Raw genomic sequence first — 20,257 nt, 5'->3', positions numbered from 1 at the left:
GGTGATTTGCCCAGGATGGTCTCTCATTACACTTCTCTGCCTTTTATATTCATTTTGAGCCAAGCATCTCTTGAGTTTATCTCTCCACCTGAAGAAGCAGTACTATTCTTTGTAGTAAGAGGTTGTTCTCTAAATACTTCCCCTTTTTGTTTGTATTTATTTTCTTCTAAAGCAAAATGCTTTGTTTCACTGGGATCCAGCATGTCTATCTAATCAAAGACTTACACGATGGATCAAGGCATTATTCATGCTTCTTGATGTACCTTTAAAAATGTGTTCTGGTATTTTTTTTTTGTAAAATTATCATTATGGGGGAGAGAAGGGCTTTTGGTATTTCACAATGGGGACAGGAATGTTTGTATGTTCTGCCATGCATAGGACAATCATTTGAAAAAAAATTAGTAGAAGGCAATATCCACTATCTTCTATGACACTGGAGTGGACTTGTCTGACTTCAGATCCTCTCCAAGTGGTTTTACAATAAAAAAAAAATCATAGTGAAAATAAAGTATTTTGAAGAGATTAATTTTTTTCTAAATAATTAAAGCTGGGGGGCTGGGGATGTGGCTCAAGTGGTAGCGTGCTTGCCTGGCATGCGTGCAGCCCGGGTTCGACCCTCAGCACCACATACAAACAAAGATGTTGTGTCTGCTGATAACTAAAAAATAAAATATTAAAAAAATTCTCTCTCTCTCTCTCTCTCTCCCTCTCCCTCTCTCTTTAAAAAAAATAATAATAATTAAAGCTGGGTTTCAATAAATAATGTTAATTACCTTTCCAAAGATATAGCTTTAGCCAAGATAGGGGGACACAGTTGTAGATATTTTTTAGGGTCTGTTACTAAGGTAAGTCACATTATGCTGAGTAAGGATTAGGCTGTGTTCAGAAGCACAAAAAGTGAAGTGACCTTGAACTGATAGGTAAGAAAAATATGAGGAAGAATGTTGCAAGACATTTCCTCCTACCCAGGGGGGAGAGAGAGAGAGAGAGAGAGAGAGAGAGAGAGAGAGAGAGAGAGAGAGAGAGAGAGATCCAAATCCTAATTACTAGAACCTATGTTAAGTAACCCCCCCCAAAAAATGTTGCAAGACAGTAGAATGAATCCGATATAACTTTTCTATGTTCACACATGAATACACAACCAGAGTAAGTCCACATCATGTACAACCACAAGAATGGTAAAATATAGTCCCTGTATGTATGACAAGTCAAAATACATTCTACTGTCATGTATAACTAAAAAGAACAAATAAAAAAAAGAAGAATGTTGCTATCAGTGATCTAATGCTGAAAATGACTTCATGTCATCAGAGAACATGTAAAATACAGATTTAATGAGCAAAATGTGGCCAAAAATTCATGGATAATTTTGGAACAATTTTTTTTTATTTTATAGTACTGGGAAGCACTTATAAAATCACCCACAAAACTTAAAAAAAAATTTACAATTTACTTTTTTACTACAATTACTACAACTTACCAATCACTGTGTTTTACAGAGATTATTTCATTTGATCATCTGCTTATGAAATTTGGACATTTATTCATTTGTTAATAAGTCATAGTTAAGTAAAGATTTTTTGAGCAGTAGAATATATGTATGAGTTATGCTTTAAAAGAGTATGAGAGTCTGTTAATAGGTTAAGAGGAAATGGAGGCACTTAGTAGATAAAAAAATTGAAAAACAGAATAATGGCATTCAAAATAGAAATGAGAGGATGAATTTGGCTATTTGAATGAAATGGACATGATTAAAGGTCAAGTGAGAATTAGTTCATTTTAGATGGTGGAGTTTGAATTTGTTGAATTGTGGCAGGGTCTAATCAGTTGGAAACATTCTAATTGAACATGATCTTTTATGGAATGCTAAGCATAACATGAAAGGAAGTTTGTAAGTTTGGTCCATTCGTCCTCACTTAAACTTGGCATTGGGGCCCAATAGAGTTAGTTATCATAAGAATCCTGATTGCCACTTTTCTCTGTCTAATCTTGAGCAATTTACTTAGCTACACAGATCCTTAGCATTCTTGGCTTACTGTACAATGTCCATAATAACACCTTTAACATGGAATCATTGTGCATCTTATATAGGGTAAATTGTGTGCCTTGGTAAAAATGAGTGCTCAATATAGGGTAATTATTGATCTTGCCATACTTTATTTGCCTTATTCAACCTCATTCTCTCAAAACGTTCACTGGAATTTTCCAGTGGCTATCTGATGATATGATATCACAACAGATTGAATGAAGAATCAGGCATGAGAATCCTGCCTTCTGTTAAGTCAGGAATTAAAGAGATTTGCAAAAATTTAAACAATAATACTGTTAGATTAAAAACTACAAGGATTATTATTTTGGGATAGGTTCCTCCACAGACCAGGCTAAAAATCAAAATGGAGTCATTCATGCTAAAGTTCCAAGTCACCAAACTGTAACTAAACTGTTTATCTGATCTTCAGAGAAATCAGGATTAGAGAGATAGTAGCCAAATTTCTCAACAGGGCAGTTTCAATTGGCCTGATGAGGAAATTCCCTCTATTTTAATACTTACACAAAAAGGTAACCTGAAGTAACATGATGTTAACCTATCGGGTTTGTCTTCCTGCCCTAGGATCATAAGGAAAATAACTGAAATGAACTATCCTTTTTTTCAACTTTGTCTATAAAAAAAAATCATCATGCTTTGCTGTGATCATTGGAACACTTATTCTATTTTATAGAATAAAGTGTTGCCCAATTCTAGAAACAAGAACAAAGTCAATTAAGATCTCTAAGTGAATTAGCCAATCCCCAAAAACCAAATTCCCAGTGATTTTTCTGATTTAAGAATGCTGATTCATAATATGCTGGGGTGGATGGGAGGATTAAATGAACTATCTAGAGATAGGGCAAAGGAGAAAGGGGAGGAGTAGGGAGGGGGAATAGGGGTAGGAAAGACAGTGGAATGTGATGATCATCATTACCCTAAGTGCATGTATGAAGAAACAAATGGTGTGACTCTACTTTGTATACAACTAGAGACATAAAAATTGTGCTTTATATGTGTAATATGAATTGTAATTCATTCTGTTGTCATATATAACAAATTAAAATTTTAAAAAAATTAAAAAAGAATAAAATACTACGTAAATGATTCTGCATCTTTTCCAAGGTTATGTCATAAAAAGTGATGCAATGTCTGCCTGTCTCTTCCTTGAAACCCATACACAGTGCTGCGAGAAAGATAAGCAGTCACTTGGAAAGGTCCATGTGTGCATGTTCTGCCCATCACTCAGCCAACATGTAGACCATTATGAACTGCATAAGAGACTAGATCATCAGATAATTCCAATTCCCCTGCTTCTGAGCTGCCCCAGTACTGAAGAGACAAGTTTCCCACACCTCTTTCCAGATTATAACTGCATGAAAAAAATAAATGTCAATATTTTATACCAAAAAAAAATCTCTAAGCTAAATTGTCATTTTGTTTTTTAACCATGCTCTTTTCACTAAATTTTTATTTTTAAAAAAGTCATAAAAGTAATAGTAAATGTATTACATTAACATGTGAACTTCTGGTAGAGAGTGATAAGAGGAAATGACAGCTGAGGACTCAGAGGGAAATGATAGGCCTAGAAGGGTGGTTTTCAAGAGAGCTAGTCTCCCCATTTAGTTCACTCCCCAAGGGTGCTTTAGGATGTGAGATGATGACCATGCATTCTAAGAATTATTTGTTTTATTGATTTATAACATACTTTTGGCATGTAAAGAGTACAGTGGGGACTATATCTGGAAAGGGTCTAATTATTACTTCGGAAAGCCATGTCAGCACCTGAGGCTTTGAATTGAAGGACTGAAGATCCCTTGACAGGTTAAAACCATTCATATCCCAAGCAGTTTCTGAATAGAAAACCATCTCTGGGTCATCCTTACTTAAAACCACTTTTTAAAAATCTATATAGAGGGGCTTTGTTAATTGTGATTAGTTTTTAATAAAGAAAGACTGAACCCATGATAAATGTTCTTTCAACTCTTTCCTCTCTTTAAAGAATGAATTAAGTGATTTTACTAGATTCATAACAAGTGATCACAGGTCATGGTGTGTGTCATAATCTATTTTTCCAGTCTGCACATGTTAGTCATGGTCTGAGGTGGAGTGTTTCATGTTTTCAGATACCTTGTCTTTTCCTAGTCCCGAAAGTTCTCTTTTGCAAAAGAATACTGTGAAACATAAAAAAGGAAAAGCAAGTAAAACTTCTAGATTTCAAGGTATGCCTTGCAAAATAAAATAACTCTTTTGCATAATATCATTCATGCAACCTGATCCTTGTAAGCCTTTTGTAGTTAGCTGAATTAGTTTGTGGAGATAGTGTTGGTAGATAAAATAAACACAAGACTATTCCTGTAAAATTTCCAGGGTAAATTTAAGATTTAGATAAACAATCAATTTTATCTTTTTTTTTTTGTAGTGTAAGTATGTCTCAAATATCGTGTAGGATAATATTTAGACTGCAAAATTATATTTCAGTTTTACTGGGTACCCTATTAATTTACCTCACCTAGCAGAATGCCTGTGATATGTATTTACTTAAACAATTTAGGCCATTGCATATAAAATGTAGGGATTTTTAAAAATACTTTTTAATACGAATACAAAAATATAATTTTGCCAGTTGAAACAATTACTAGTTAGCAAAAAAAATATTTATATATATATATATATATATATATATATATATAATTTTGTGTGTGTTTGTGTGTGTGTGTGTGTGTGTGTGTGTGTGTGTGTGTGTGTAAAACAAAAGTCTTGATTTTCAGAAGTGGAATCCTAAAACTAGTACCGTGCTGATCTTGCAAATCAAGTTCTGCAGCTTCCCTTGGCAGATGTTCCCTCTAGTTAAGGGTAAACTGGCTCCACCCAGCTGCTGAAACGTGATACAAGTTGTAACAAAACCGGAAGTTGGTTAGGCTACCGTCTCTGCTCAAGGTAAGTGTCTCCTGGTTTTCTCTGTCAAAGCTCTTTGCAAAGTGCTTAAAAATTGAAGCTAGCTGGGCGAGAGAAGTGAGAGCAGGCATCGTTGCTGGTGTGGGCTGTCGGGTGGCAGGATGGATGCTTTACTTGCAAACTTAGTTCTGGAGTTTGTATTGGGTGTTCGCGACGGAGTTAGGTTAATAATATGCCCCGTGACTTTGCCTAAGGAGTTTTAATCCCAAGAAAAAGATAGTTATTTGTTAAGATGTGTCTGGGATTCTGAAAAGTATCACTTTATTCCTGCTCCAGTTTTTTTTTTAACTTGAACCGTGGGAACTCCCTTTAATATTTAAATCGAATAACATGATTACCCAAGCGAAGGTTACTTAGAGCCTTGCAGTCCCCGCTCCGCAACCCCCCATTATGCTGTCTAAGGTCAAAGGGGAATTATCAATTAGTAAATGTGTTATCTGGAGTGTTTCTTAACAAAACTAAACTTTCCAGTTCAGCTATTTTCTTTTTCCCCTGAATAACAAACAAACAAAACCTGGAAACATTCTAGCCTTGTACTTGGATAGTGCAGGGGGGTGGGATGCTTAGAGAAGATAATGCTAAGTGAAGTTAGCCAGTACTAAAAAACCAAATGCCAAATATTTTCTTTGATATAAGGAGGCTGATTCATAGTACGATGGGGAGGGACAGCATGGGAGGAATAGAGGAACTCTAGATAGGGCAGAGGGGTGGGAGGGGAAAGGAGGGGGCATGGGGGTAGAAATGATGGTGGAATGTGGTGGACATTATTATCCAAAGTACCGGTATGAGGACACGAATTGGTGTGAATATACTGTGTATACAACCAGAAATATGAAAAATTGTGCTGCATATGTGTAATAAGATTTGTAGCGCTGGGGATGTGGCTGAAGCGGTAGCGCGCTCGCCTGGCATGCATGCGGCCTGGGTTCCATCCTCAGCATCACATACAAACAAAAATGTTGTGTCCCCCGAAAACTAAAAAATAAATGTTAAAAATTCTCTCACTCTCTCTTAAAAAAAAAAAAAAAGATTTGTAATGGATTCTGCTGTCATAAGATTTGGTTCCTGTTGGTGTATTGATACAAAGCTGGGATTTTTAAAGAAAGGAATTCTAATTAGTCATTTAAGCTAATGTGTTGATTTCTTTGGACAACTGCACCTTCTTTTCTGCACCTCTCTATTTATTTAATGCCAGTTTCTTTTGAAATTCAATTTATACAAGCATTGTAGGAGTAGTTTTCAAAGTTATTTGCTAGTGAGAATCAAAGGAGATTTATGAGTAGGATACCTTTGCTGCCACCCAGAAGTGTACCATAAGACAAATCACCAATTGTGGTAGAAAAAAAGTGATAAATTTTTTTATGAACTGTTACCAAATCTTACAGAGTTTCCAAGAAAAGAGCAGATACCTCAGGTTGGCAGAATTAGGCAAGGTTCCAAGGAAGGAAAATGATTTTATTGGAAGAACTTATTAAGTGGGCATTGTCCTAATGTTTCATATGTTTTTTATATAACCCTCACAAAAGCCCTTGTTATTGGTGGCATTGTCCCTAACAAGTGGGAAGACTCACTGAGTTTAAATAATTTGCTCAGGGTCATTACAGTGGTGACGGCTGGATGATATTCAGTAAATGAACAGATTCAAACCTGAGTTTATGAGAGTTCAAAGTCCATAGTGTTAGTGTGTCATAGGATATAGTAGTTGATGGCATTGTAAATGAAGGTTCAAGGGAGCAGGGTAGAGGTTTCCTTTATTTAAAACAAAAGCAAAAAAAAAAAAAAAGTAACCTAGGATGTTTGAAATGGAAAACAAAGAAATAAAAATCTAACTAAAATTGGTTTAATGTCTTTCCATACATTCTTTATGTAATGTATAATTTTAGTGTTTTTTTAAATTCTAGAATACTACATGCTTTAAAGTATATTTTATGTTTTATATAAAGGGTATTAAAGAGGAAGTTCTTTCACTTCCCATTCTGAAATCTCCTAAGGGGTAACCACTGTGGAGAACAGTCAGAAGCATGTTGAAAAGTTTTTTTTTTTTTTTTTTTTTTTTTTTTTTTTGCTTTTCTTCTTCTAAATAATATACATTTTATGTGCTTCATATCATTTTGCAATTTGCTGGCTTTCATTTCTTGAAAATGAAAAGTTCATTTCATTTCATGAACTTGCTTCCACGTAAATACATGCAGAATCATGTTTTAGGTTTTTTGTGAAATGAATTAATACTTTCCAAACACTTAAAAAATATGTTTAGCTCCTAGAAATAAGTCAATAATTATTAACTATTATTTTTGTCATTGTCTACTCTATTTCATTCTTTTTAATAGTAAAAGGATTCTATACTTTGGATACAGAACAGTACTATTATTTTTATAATTTAAATTATATTAATTTTTTGGTACTATAAATAATCTTTGATATTTTATGGGTTTTTCTGAAGGATAAATTTCTAGAATTGAAATTCCTTGATCTGAAGTTAAACATATTTTTAGTTTAATAGGATGCTATCAATTTTCCTCCAAAAATATTGTGGTAATTTACCTTCTTCATTATATAAAGGAGTGCTCATTACTTCATTTTCTTGCTTATGTTGAATTTTATTGGTCTTGCCTTTTACATGAAATGATGGGCAGTGTACATTTTAAAATATAGTTTAAGTATTGTGTACAGAGATTTTTGTCTTATTTTTTCCACTGAAACTATTATGCAAGGATTATTTGTAAAAAAAAATTAAGATAATTTCAGTGATCACAAAAATAAAATATTCCATATCCAAACTATAGAATACTGTGTATTAATAAAAAGAATAAAATAGTGTCAAAGATGATGGCTAATAATTATTAACTGCTTTTTAGTAACTAGGAATATTTTTCCTTGCAAAAACATATGTACATACATGTTTACATGAGTAGGAGTTTGATAGATGGAAAAATGGAGGTCTCTGAAGGCAGAGCATGAGTAGAGAAAAACAGTTTAATGTGGATGTGTTGGTGCATGCTCATAATCCCAGTGACCCTGGAGGGTTGAGGAAGGAGGATTGAAAGTTTGAGTCCAGCCTCAGCAATTTAGGCTATATATAATTTAGCGATACCCTGTCTCAAAATAAAAAATAAAAAGGGCTGAGAATGTGGACCAGTGCTAAGTGCACTTGGGTTTCAATCCCTGGTATCAAAAAAAAAAAAAAAATAGGGTGCCCTAGAGTGTTTCATTAATCTGCATGACAGGTGGGGAGGACTTTGTGCTTGGAGGTGCTGACAGAATGGACAACAGTGGCCCTATGTAATGGAGGAAAGAAATGCAAAAGAGAAGAAAGGTGGAAGGAGTAGGTAGGGGCACAGAAGGGTGGAGGTGGAATCTGTAGAGCTTGTGTGGAATGCTGGATCCAAAAGAATCTTTGGAATCAAATCTTGAGATTGTAGGATTTTGAATGTTGCTGATTAGAAATAATATTGACAGGCCACTGTCACATTCGATGCTCAGATATAAGAACTAGACTAGAGTGTTCATTTCAGAAAAATTGAACACAGTTTCCAAAAAGAAACACATGCCTACACACACACACACACACACACACACGCAGAAATTTATACACAGTCGGACACTTGAGTCACAGCCTTGTGGATATGGAGCAGGGGCAACTGGGAGATTTTTGAAAGGTTATCCTAGAGGAGGTAATAAAGGCCATGGAAATGAGGAGCCTGCAGGGATGGGAAGTGGCAAGATGAGGACAAGGGAAAAGTCTTGGGGATGGATAGCATCATGTAAAAGGCAGAAAGAAAAACACTACACTTATTTTTTTTTCCAGTGGATGTTTTTCTCTTTCTTTTATTAAAATATTTTTTTTAGTTGTAGATGGACACAATATCTTTATTTATTTCTATGTGGTGCTGAGGATCAAACCCAGCATCTCACATGTATGAGGCAAGTGCTGAGGACTAAGCACTGAGCTCCAGCCCCAGCCCCTCCAGTAGCTGTTTCTAACATTTGACCTTGTTTCTAGTTAGATTGTCCTTCACTCTCCATAAAAATCCATTTTCACTTTTGTGCCCATTCAAGTCCTGCTCATTCTGAAACCTCTTTCCTCCATTTGCTTTATTTGCTGTCCATGTCCACATTAATGGTCTGATCTGAACTGAGGGTAGATTTAGTGGTTAAAAACTCAGAAACTAGCCAGAGGCCATACTTTTCCCCTCACAATTGCTGTGACTTTGGCAAGTGCTTAAATCAGTGCCTTATTTTCATATTGGGGACAATAAGACCTCTCCAGCCTCTTTGGTTATTGGGAGGAATGCATACTTAGTCCTTGACATAGTGTCTAATTATTATTATTATTTTATGCAATACTAGAGATTGACACCAGCACCTCAAAAAAACTAGGCAAGTATTCTACTACCCAGTCCTTAGCCTTTAGTAATTGTTAACATAGCTACTATTTTCTCCTATACATCTAAATTAATACAATACAATGCAATTTTTCCCATTCTGTTTCTTTGTAATTTTATGCAGTTTTTTAAAATGACCTCTGTGAGCTTCTATATCCATATCAATAATAATAATAATAATAATGATAATAATAATAATAGCTTTGTATGTTTCTTCCAATGATTAGAATTCTTACATGTAAAGCACTAACTGGGATGACTGGAATAGAACTGGCATTTGATAAATAGTTAGTTATATCATTACATTACAGATTAATAGTGTTTATTTTGTTTCATTTCTTAGTTTTGTGTCTTTAGAGAAGGGGCCATTTCACTTGGCACCTAATTTTGCTTTGAGGACAGGATTATTTTTTATTTTTTTATTTTTTTCAAAGAGAGAGAGAGAATTTTTTTTATTGTTGGTTGTTCAAAACATTACATAGTTCTTGATATATCATATTTCACACTTTGATTCAAGTGGGTTATGAACTCCCATTTTTACCCCGTATACAGATTGCAGAATCACATCAGTTACACTTCCATTGATTTACATATTGCCATACTCGAGTCTGTTGTATTCTGCTGCCTTTCCTATCCTCTACTATCCCTCCTCCCCTCCCCTCCCCTCCCCTCCCCTCTTCTCTCTCTACCCCCTCTACTGTAATTAATTTCTCCCCCTTGTATTATTTTTCCCTTTCCCCTCACTTCCTCTTGTATGTAATTTTGTATAATTTTGTATAACCCTGAGGGTCTCCTTCCATTCCATGCAATTTCCCTTCTCTCAATATTTAATTTTTTTTAGTTTTTGGTGGACACAACATCTTTGTTTGTAGGTGGTACTGAGGATCGAACCTGGGCCGCATGCATGCCAGGTGAGTGTGCTTATGCTTGAGCCACATCCCCAGCCCCAGGACAGGATTATTAAGAAATAATATGGAATGATCCAAACAAAACTTTCTATTGCATATAAATAAGATATTTGCTTCCAATAATTTTTCCATACAATGAGTAAAGAAAACAAGAAAATTCCTCCTTGATGATGCTGTGGTTAGGAAAACCAGATTGGGTTGTAGAGTTTCAAATTGCTTTTTTTCCATTGTTTTTTCCTACTTTCCCCTTACTTTGTCTTACTTTCACTTGAACTCTGAAATCTTTTTCAGAAGTCCTTCCGATCATCTTAAATTATTAGATCTGATAGATCTCAAAGAGGTATGCAATGTGGCATTTTTATGCTCTTTGTTTTTTTTATGCTTTTTGTTTTTTCTGAAAATGTCATAATTCTAATTGTTAATCTAAAAAAATCATTTTTATCTGTGCTTTCTGCTGTGAAAATGGAGTCTAAAACATTTTTATCTGGGCAAGTGAAAATACTTGACCTATTTTTCAATTTCCCTATAACTTGAGATTCAGTTATCAAAGTCAATTTAATTCTTGATGTGGAAGTTTTCTATAAAGCTGAGGTTACCAGAAAGAAGAGAAGTAAATTTTCTAAAATATTTTAGAAGACTTGAACAAATTAAATGCAGATCCAATAAATATGTGAAATCTTAGTTGTCTGTTCTCAGTAGTGTTCAGAAGTTAGCACATACTGGTAATATGGTGAATATTGTGTTTTTGTTTTTGGTACCAGGGATTGATCTCAAGGGCACTCAACCACTGGGCCACATCCCTAGCTCTATTTTATGTTTTATTTAGAGACAGGGTCTTACTGAGTTGTTTAGAGTCTCCACCTTTGCTGAGGCTGGCTTTGAACTCCTGATCCTCCTGTCTCAGCCTCCTGAGCTGCTGGGATTTCAGGCATGCACCACCATGCCCAGCTACATACTGGTGATATCGAATGTTAATAGTGATAACAAATAATGGCAGTTACCATTTGTTAGAATTCTTCTTATTGTTTTTTTACACATTGAACTAATCATTTTTAAATCCATTCTTTCTGAAGCTTTAGTTCTGTGAAAGAAATCTCTACATTACTACTCAGATTATAAAGTAGACTCAACATTCTGAATTAGGTAGGACTATTAGATTTCATCATTTATATTACAATATGCCCACTATTCACATTGTTCATTGTGAAATTTGAGTTCCTGATTACTTTCCTTCTTCTCTCTCCAAGTAGGGAACGATGATACAGACATTAAACAATGATATTAGTTTGTTTAGTTTCCAATTCTAAAAGTTGGTTGACTTGAGGTATAGTTTCCTCATCTTTATTATGAAGATAAGATCTGCTTGTTGTAAAGATTGCATCAGGTTTAACTGCCAGATTCTCACCAGAATTTGTTTCTTTTCCTCTTTCTGTATGTACTCTTCCCTTTTTTCAAGGGTAAAACTATAATCCAATTTTAAAAATTTGTTCTTTTTAGATAAACATAACAGTTGAGTGTATTTTGACATTTTATATATACGTGAACTATAAACTTATTCTAATTAGGATTTCATCCTTGAGGTTGTACTGAGAAACTGATGTGACTCCATTTTTGAGAAACCAGCCTCTACCTGTCCAAGGGCGGGGGTGGGGTGGATGGCCCTTGTCCTTGGACAGCCTGTCCAAGGGTGGGGGTGGGGTGGGGGCGTGGCCCTTGTCCTTGGAAAAACCCACAGAGTGCTCCTAGGCACATAACCACTCTGCTGAGTTGTTTGTCTGTGACTAATAGGAGAGATCTGCAGGGCCAGGTGTCCCTGACTCAATTGTGCTAGTTCCTGAAAAGGCCAAAGAATGTTTGTGGCCTAAAGACTGACCCTGAAGATCCATAGCAACCCCCTAGCAACCACCAATCAGCATGAGACAGGGAAAATACCTGGAATACTAGGTGACCCTCCCAGGAGTGATTGATAACTTGTTAGGAAACCATGTAGTTTAGCATGGACACCCCTCACAGCTTAAATCATTCAGTTCAAATGTATCCACCTCTTGAACTCACCAACTTGTTCCCACCAGTGAAAGTGCTAATCAATGTTAAGAGTTGTTTAATTTTCCCAAAGTATGAAATGATTTAGTGTGTGATGTTGTGACACATAGAATATCCCCCCAAACCTATAAAATCTCACTGAACAAAGGATTGGGACTTACTCCTCAGTACCGCTGCATCAGAAATGGTTGTGCGTCCAGGCTTGAGCTTGCAATACAGACTCTTGTGTGATTGCATTGGATTCTGCTCCTGGAGGTGTATTGAGGTCCCACGAATCTGGCATAACAATACATGATGTGGAGTTTCACTGATTGTGTATTCATATATGAACATAGGAAATTTATGTCCAATTCATTCTACTGTCTTTCCTGTTGAAGCCAGATTTAAAGTTAGGTAGTCAGTGTAGTTAGGTAAATCGGGTCTAATATCGAGTAAGATCCAGAATGGAGGCCATGTTGAGAATGAATTCCAGGAAAAGCAGAACAACTCTTGGAATGTTAATGAAGTCCGGAAAAACCCAAGGCCCAGAGCCCATCCCAAAGGAGTGTTAAAGAAACAGCTCCCGGGGCTGGGGATGTGGCTCAAGCGGTAGCACGCTCGCCTGGCATGCGTGCGGCCCGGGTTCCTTCCTCAGCACCACATACCAACAAAGATGTTGTGTCTGCCGAGAACTAAAAATAAATATTAAAAATTCTCTCTCTTGGGCTGGGGATGTGGCTCAAGCGGTAGTGCGCTCGCCTGGCGTGCGTGCGGCCCGGGTTCGATCCTCAGCACCACATACCAACAAAGATGTTGTGTCCGCCGAGAACTAAAAAATAAATATTAAAAAAAAAAATTCTCTCTCTCTCTCTCTCTCTCTCTCTCTCTCTCTCTCTCCCCCCCCTCTCACTCTCTCTTTAAAAAAAAATTCTCTTTCTCTCTCTCTCTCTCTCTCTCTCTCTCTCTCTCTCTCTCTCTCTCTCTCTCCCCTCTCTCACTCTCTCTCTTAAAAAAAAAAAGAAGAAACAGCTCCCAGCAAACTTGTAGATGCTGACTGAAAAGTCCTTCCTGCCCAGATTACTTCTTTGGCCCTTCTGTGCCCCACTCTTCCGGCCTTCCCACCTACATTCCATCCCTGAAAGATAACAGGACAGGAATGGGGGGGGGGGACCAGATGAAGGCCTTAACTATAAAATGGGAAGACAACTGCACTTTCACGGATTCCATCTCTTGGGTTCCCTTCTTCCTCTGGGAGAAGTCTTTTCTGCTGTCCTTTAATAAACTTCTACTTTCCACTCTGATCTTGCCTCGGCGTGCTTCAACATTGGGGAAGCAAGGACTCGTCACCGGTCAACATCGGTAACACTGTTCCCATTCTTTTTCCCTTCCTTTCATTCTCCTTTTCCCTACTGAACTTCTATTCTCCCCTCCCACCCTATTGTGTGTTCCAAGAGTACAGTCAGCCTTTGGTTTTTTGGGACTGTCTTATTTCACTTAGCATGATATTCTCCAGTTCCAGGCATTTACTGGCAAATGCCATAATTTCATTCTTTTTATGGCTGGATAATAGTCCATTGTGTATATATACCATATTTTTTTTTATCCATTCATCTGTTGAAGGGCACCTGGGTTTGTTTCCACAACTTAGCTATTGCAAATTGAGCTGCTATAAACATTGATGTGGCTGCATCTTTGTAGTATACTGATATTAAGTTTTTTGTATATACTGAGGAGTGGGATAATTGGGTCCAATGGTGGTTCCATTCCAAGATTTCTGAGGAATCTCCATATTGCTTTCAAGAGTGGTTGCACCAATTTGCAGTCCCACCAACAATTATAAGTGTACCTTTTCCCCCAACGTTTCCGCCAACGTTTATTGTTGCTTTTATTCTTAGTAATTGCCATTCTGACTGGAGTGAGATGAAATCTCAGTGTAGGTTTAATTTGCATTTCTCTAATGGCTAGAGAAATTGAACATTTTTTCATATATTTATTGACTATTCATATTTCATCTTCTATGAAGTGCCTGTTCAATTTTTTTGCCCATTTATTGATCAGGGGTTTTTTTATGTTAAGTTTTTTGAGATTTTTTTATATATTCTGGAGTTAATGCTCTGAAGTACAAGTGGCAGATTTTCTTCCATCTGTTGGCTCTCCACATTCTTGATTGTTTTCTTTGCTGTGAAGTAGGTTTTAGGTTTGATTCCATCCCATTTATCAATTCTTGATTTTACTTCTTGCATCTTAGGATTCTGGTTGAGGATCCTATTCATTTTCTGTCTTAAAAAATTTGATTGCTTTACTAATAATCTTGTAATAATAAATAATAATAATCTTGTTAAAAATAATCTTGTTAGTCTTAGCTTTTCATCTCCTTATCCTTCTACCTGTTTTTCCAAAACTATTTCCACCATCGCCCTTCTGACTGGTTTAAGATGGAGTCTCTGTGTAGTTTTAAATTGCATTTCTCTAATTGCTGCTCATCAGGTGAACACATATTCCCATCTCTGTTCTTGTTATGCTCAAATTCGGGACCCTAAAAGACCACCAGAGACCAAGATCAATGTAAGCAGCAAAGAGGTGTTTATTGCGAGCTAGCTCGGTCCTCCATGCGCACATAGCAACTGGTGACAATGAGAGGCCCGAGCCCAGGGTTTGCAGCAGTTCTATATACTCTTTGGGGAAGGCAGGGACTTCACATACATCATAGCATCTCTTAGAAAATCATCACACACCGCGGGAAAATCATAAAACAACTCTAAAACATGATTAGCACATTCACTGGTGGGAACAAGTTGGGTAAGGGTGATTGGTTACTACAAGAGGGGGATTCATTTGAACTGATTGGTTTAAACCTCAAGTTGTGTATGTGATGAAATCCATGGTTTCCCAATATGTTATCAACCACCATAAACTACTGGGAGGATCATCTGGCATCCCAGGTATTTTCCCTGTCTCACGCTGATTGGTGGTTGCTAGAGGGTTGCTATGGGTCCCCACCTAGCCTGACTGAGTCAGGGACACCTGGCACAGCAAATCTCTCCTGTTATTTGTAGATAAAACAACTCAGCAGGGTGGGTATGTGCCTAGTAGTGCTTTGTGGGTCTTTCCAAGAACAAGGGTCATGCCCCCTTCCTTGGACAGGCTTTGCTCTGAGGTAGAGGCTGGTTTCTCATTCTCATCCCTCTAGGGTTTGGTCACAGTGCAAAGCCTACCAAGTTTGCCCCAGATCTTAGATGAAATGCCCATCTTACAAGTGTGTTTGTCCCTAAGTTATTTTCTGATTCAATTCAACTTGGAATTTCAATTCCATTTTCTAATGAAAGGGACATTATAAATGGTGGTTCTGTTTTTAGGCCAAAAGCCCAGGAAAAAAGCATATTCAACTGTTAAATTAATTGTAACACTTTGTACTTATGTAACAAGGACTTAGATTCTTCACTTTTCAGCAAATGTCCAATGGATTAAAGACATCTTTGTCTCTATTTTACATCCATCATCTTTACTCTGAGTCACCTTGGATTCCAGGAATAGTCTGACAGTAAACAACTTGTGATGAATGGAAACTGCCCTCCAGTGGAGTAGCCCCTTTCTTATCACTCAGAGGCACAGCCTGACCAATTCTGAGATAATGTGGAAGGACTACCTCTGACCAAGATCACTTGGTATGGCAGTGTGGGAAAAGCTTCTGTCTTTCTCCCTCATTCCCCTTTCTATAAAACCTCAGGGTCATCTTTAGCCCTTCCAAGACGGAGCTAAGAACATGGGTCCCCTGTCTTCCCAGTGTAACTATACTGATTTAAGTTCTTTTCATGTATCTTCCCATTACCTTTTCTGTTTGGGTTTTGGCACCAAGTAACTGGACCTGATTGGTTGGATCCCCAGAGTCAGGCCTCTGGCATAAGACTCAGGTAACACTTGTACCAAAATAATAATAATAATAATAATAATAATAATAACAACAACAACAACAATGTCACTGTAAGTTTTATAACATGCTAAAATAAAAGCACGTGGTAGAAAGTAACTATTTACTTGAACATTATAGAATGTAGATGAAAATTTTGAAAGGAGTATGTGAAAACATACTTTAAGAACAACTATTTTATTTTATTTTTTTATATTTTAAATGTGTTTTATTAGTTTTGATCATGTTCTGAGATTCAAACTAGTTCAATAGTTTTACTAGTTCAAAAGGTTTGATTTAAGAAATAGAGAAGGCACCTTTAATTAACATGTACTGTTGTGGAATTGATTTCATCTCTGTTATTTGAACACATTCCATTTTCTTTTTTTATTGATTTTTCAAAAAATAAATTACAGCAGAATGCATTACAATTTTTGTTACACTTAGAGCACATTTTTTCATATCTCTGGTGCAACTTATTTTTAAAATGGACTTGTTTCTTTCTCTTCCTCCCTCCCTACTCCTCCCTAATCTCAGGGGAAACAGGATTGCCTTTCTTCCTCATCCTGGGTGAGTTACCTGTCCCTGAGTGAGCACACACCCACTTTGGGAATGAAGTAATTCAGACTGTGGGGATGGTACTAGAAGATCTCTGAAATGACTATCTCCCAAATTAACAAGTGAATTACAACTCCAATTGAGAACACTTGGAAAGTAGCCTTAGAATCACCTTGTTAAATAGGCAGTTGATAGGCCTGTTGATAGGCAGAATCACAGCCTTTGGGACTGGAGTCCCCTGTGTTTCTCCTTTGCTAGCTAAGCAACAGACCTTCTTTTCCCTTTTTCTCAAAACCATGTCCTCATTATAAGATTGGCATCAGGGACAAGGACCCAGCTTTCAGCAACAGGAATACTAATTTATTAGCCATATATATAGTTTTTGTTTAGGTTCATGAATGGAGTCTTTCCTTTTTTACTGAAATTCTTGATACAAAGAAACTGATGTGACTCCATTTTTGAAAAACCAGCTTGTACCTCAGAGCAGGGCCTCTCCAAAGGTAGGGGGTAGTGAGGCACATAGCTACCCTGCTGAGTCATTTGTCCTTACCAGACGTCCTTGACTCAGCAAGTGCAAGTTCCTGAAAGGACCAAAAGATTGCCTGAGGCCTAATTTCGGACCAAAGCAACAACCAATCAGAGTGAGACAGGGAAGACACCTGAAATACCAAACGGCCCTCCCAGTAGTTTTGGTGATTGATAACCTGATTAGGCAACCCTGCAAGTTTAGCATATACACTCTAACAACCCCTTGCGGCCTAAACCAATCAGTTCAAACGTATCTACCACTTGAACTAACCAATCACCCTTACCCGACTTGTTCTGGCCAATGAATGTGCTAATCAATGTTAAGAATTATTGTTTGACTTTCACATGGTGTAAAATGATTTGCTGTGTGATGTTGTGACGCATAGAGTATCCCCCCAAAACCTATAAATTCTCCTGAACTAAGGGCCAGGACTCACTCCTCAGGACCGCTTCTAAACCTTTGTGAGTCCAGGCTCCAGCTTGCAGTAAAGACTTATGTGATTGCATTGGATTTGGCTCCTGGAGGTCTATTGTTGTCCCACAAATCTGGCATTACAATATTTCTAATTTTAGAATTTGATTCAAAGTTGAAACTTAATGGTTTATGTATCCCACATTGTTTTTTTAAAACTGCAGGTTAATATTCCATTGGTGGGTTATGAAATAATAATTTAGTAGGATAGAGCCAGTACCCCCCCCAAAAAAAGGAAGGAATAGAAAAATAATATATGAATTCATAATATGATAAAGGTAAATATCTTGAAGTGTTTGTTGTGTTATCAGGTAAAAAAACTGTTTCTTACTTTGGATTGAAAGGGTAAAGTTTCTAAGCTGGAAAGCTTGAATGTAAAAGATTAGGAATTATTAAGTTCCTCTGTTACACCCAGATTCCTGAGATACTTAAAACAACACCCTACTGGCCATTTAGCCTAGGGCCCTGTGCAGTTGTCACAGGGCCCGAACCAATCAGTTTGAATGTGTAACCTGCTTAGGAATGACCAATCACCCCCACCCGACCTGTTCCCGCCAATGAATGTGCCAATCACGTCTCAGAGTTGTTGTTCAATTTTCCCGCGCCTCATGATGATTTGTTCTGATGTATGCAAAGCCCACCGCCCTCTCCAGAAAGTGTACTTAAGCTCTGCTTGACCTCAGCTCTGGGCTCTGGGCTGCTGTCCCTTCTTGAGTAAGCACGGGGCCCCAGCGCTCTGGAATGGATCCCCAATAAATCTCCTTTTGCCAATTGCATGGAGCCAGTCTCTAAAAGAACATCTCAGTGCATACTTCAAAACAAAACAAAACAAAAAAAGAAATAAAACAGTAAATCTCCAAATTCCTAAACTATTTAGATAATTTATAGTGATGCATTTTGCTTATTTTTGCATCTATGAAGCTCATTCTTTATATGTACTCACCCATCAATCACCACCATCAGTGTTTGCCACACTCATATGAAGAAGAGTGGGTGTTACTGGGCTGAATTTCTGCAATTTTTTGTCTGAATGTAAATTTTTGAACTCCTTTAATTTCTTAATTTAAATAATGACTAGTAATAAGAGCTATAACTTGAATGTAATATAAATGACTTGATTAGTTATCTGCTAACTTAATTGTCTTGCATGGAATTAATTTGATACTGGAGATTGAACCCAGGGGCATTAACCATTGAGCCACATCACCAGCCCTTTTATAATTTTTTTTTTAAATATTTATTTAGTTAGTTTTTGGCGGACACAACATCTTTGTTGGTATGTGGTGCTGAGGATCAAACCCGGGCCACACATGCCAGGCGAGCACGCTACCGCTTGAGCCACATCCCCAGCCCTCACCAGCCCTTTTTACTTTTTTATGTTTTATTTTGAGACAGGGACATGCTAAGTTGCTTAGGGCCTTGCTGAGTTGCTAAGGCTGGCTTTGAACTTGTGATCCTCCTGCCTCAGCTTCCCCAGCCACTGGGATTACAGGTGCGTATCATTGTGCCTTGCTGGAATTTTTTAATTTAAAAAAAATTAAAAATTTTGCAATGTTGGGGATTAAAATGAGGTCCTCACACATGTTAGACAAGTGCTCTAACCACCGAGTAATGCCCCCCCAGCCCTGACATGGTTTTAAAAAATGTTTTCCCCCATTTTATCTTATTCTTCTATATGATTAGAGTCACATAATAAAAATACACTTCATGAGAAATTAATTAAAAAGAATAGGGCTGGGATTGTGGCTCAGTGGTACAGCACTTGCTAGCATGGGCAGGACCGGATCCTCAGCACTACATAAAAATAAAAGCATTGTGTTGTGTCCATCTACACCTAAAAAAAAATTAAAAAGAATAAAAAAAACTTCAGTTAACACATCTTCCTTTAATAACATTCTTACATGTAGACATTTTCTATTAGATTCTTCTTTTTTATTTTAATTTTACTTTGTTGTTATAAAAATGTTATCTTGATTAATATCACTTGCCTCTGTGGACCAAGATCACAATAAGAATTACATTTTCATTTAAGTATAAGAGTTTTGTATTTACATCATTTGTTTTGAGGAATTATCCATATGTGAAATGTTTGTAGAATAAGGTATGAACAGCTATTTCATCCTTTTATTAAGTGCCTTTTAGACAAGAAAGAAAACTGTAAAATCTTATCAGTTTGGGGAATATTTCAGTTAGAGAATCAAAGTAACCTCTCTTTTAATCTTTAAAACTAATAGGTCTATCATTGTCCTCAACTGATAAGAATAATTTATAAGTTTTAATATATGAAGTAGAATGTGAATATTAATAATTTTAAAAAAATTCCACATAACTGTGCTTGAAGGATATTCTCATAATAGTTTATTATCAACATTCCATAATTTTAGCTTAAATGTTTCTGAATGACTCCCTTCCTTTTCTTATCATAATTATGATATTGTTGAGAGAGGTTGTCTAATAAGTTTAAAATTTAAACCATTAAGTGTTGGTATTTCT

At 36.7% G+C, this 20,257-nt stretch overlaps 1 protein-coding gene across 1 annotated transcript in view; it reads left to right on the top strand.

Moving 5' to 3' along the window:
* Window positions 1–19,139: 19,139 nt before the first annotated feature.
* Window positions 19,140–20,257, top strand: part of Frrs1 (ferric chelate reductase 1) — a 37,092-nt gene continuing 35,974 nt past the window's right edge. Inside the window, exon 1 of the mRNA XM_078026805.1 lies at window positions 19,140–19,256. The gene's annotated coding sequence lies outside the window, so the exon portion shown is untranslated. The remainder of the gene's footprint in view (window positions 19,257–20,257) is intronic.

Source organism: Ictidomys tridecemlineatus, chromosome 11 (assembly GCF_052094955.1).
Source record: "Ictidomys tridecemlineatus isolate mIctTri1 chromosome 11, mIctTri1.hap1, whole genome shotgun sequence".
In the NCBI taxonomy this organism is placed as follows: domain Eukaryota; kingdom Metazoa; phylum Chordata; class Mammalia; order Rodentia; family Sciuridae; genus Ictidomys; species Ictidomys tridecemlineatus.
This window is presented reverse-complemented; position numbering and strand designations above follow the sequence as displayed.